Source organism: Anguilla anguilla, chromosome 10 (assembly GCF_013347855.1).
Source record: "Anguilla anguilla isolate fAngAng1 chromosome 10, fAngAng1.pri, whole genome shotgun sequence".
Classification (NCBI taxonomy): domain Eukaryota; kingdom Metazoa; phylum Chordata; class Actinopteri; order Anguilliformes; family Anguillidae; genus Anguilla; species Anguilla anguilla.
In genome coordinates, this window is record NC_049210.1 from 13,764,647 (window position 1) to 13,766,090 (window position 1,444).

Genomic DNA, 1,444 nt, shown 5'->3' on the forward strand with positions numbered 1-1,444 from the left:
TACTAGAGTGAATTAGCACCAGAGTTGAATACAAATATGTGTATTTCTGCTGAATAGCATTAAAGACACTATTGTCAACGCTAAAAAGTTCTAGACTCTGTCTTGCCACGCGCAACAGAAAGATAAATGTCCCATCATCTTTGAACAATTTTTAAGAAGAAATAAAATGTTCTATTTATGATGAACGAATACATTATGATTATTCAACGAATTGAAGCATGTGACAGCTTAGTCATCTTAATATCTGAACATTTATGTGGCCTCTGATCGCACTACCAATTTCATGGAAAAGTTTATTATTTATTTATTTATGTATTTATGTATTTATTTATTTATTACTCTAAACACCACCAGGGAGTGCTGTGTTACCACAACTGTGCGCAGCCTTCTAAATCATCAAAGGAAAATGTTTTTTTAAATTTTTTTTATCAGAAGAGAATTTAGAGAATTTGATTAATGTAATTTATCCTTGTTAAATGATACGTTTAGATGAAAGTTGCTCGTTGTCAAAAATAGCAACATACTATAGCCTATACAAAGTTTTTTGCATAGCATGAAAAACATGTAAAAACCAAAGGCATCCTGCAAAATAAATAATTTAAAAATGTTATTTAGATTTGTTAAGGGCTTGACCGAGGCTTCATTGGTGACTGGCAATATTTACAATACCTTTCGATCTTAGTAGCCAGCTGTGTCGTGTTTTGTATTTCCCCCCCGAAATACTTGAGAATGAATGCTTTGCTGAAGATGTTCATGGACTGCCTCTACAACACACATTTATTTTCTTTGGGTTGCGCATCTCTCATTACGTTAATGTAACCTTCCTCATACCTGTTACCAGCCATTTGGATAGTAGTCATTCTTGTTAGGCAGCTGAATACCTACAGTCTGCCATCCATTGATATACGAGTCACGTTGTTCTAAATTGGTCTCTTGTGCTCTAATTAAATTAGCATGTCATTACTCAGTTTTGTTTTCGCTTTGTTGTTGATCATCTTTTGATAGTTGTGTAATAGGCTACATGGAGTGCAACGATCACCAGCATTAGTTCCATATGTGAACAACTAAACATTAAATATCGGTATGTTGTTGCTTAGCTTATTGTTATTGTTAAAGAACAGTCCAGTAGAAATAATCTTATTTTCCTCAGTGGTACCATTTATATGTCTTTCCAAAATAGTACATAACTGAGGACTGTTTTGCAGGCTATAGACTATATTGCACAAATAGAGAGTTGCAGCAGATCAGATTTTTCTGAAATTCTTAAATTCTATCAGCAGACCTTACGCAAAATTATCCAGTGTAAGCAGACGGCAGACAAGATAATCAAAATAAAGAATGCAATAAGGGTTCTCGACATGCCGATAGAACAACTCTCTCTCTCTCTCTCTCTCTCTCACACACACACACACACTCTCTCTCTCCCTTTCTTACATGACTGTGC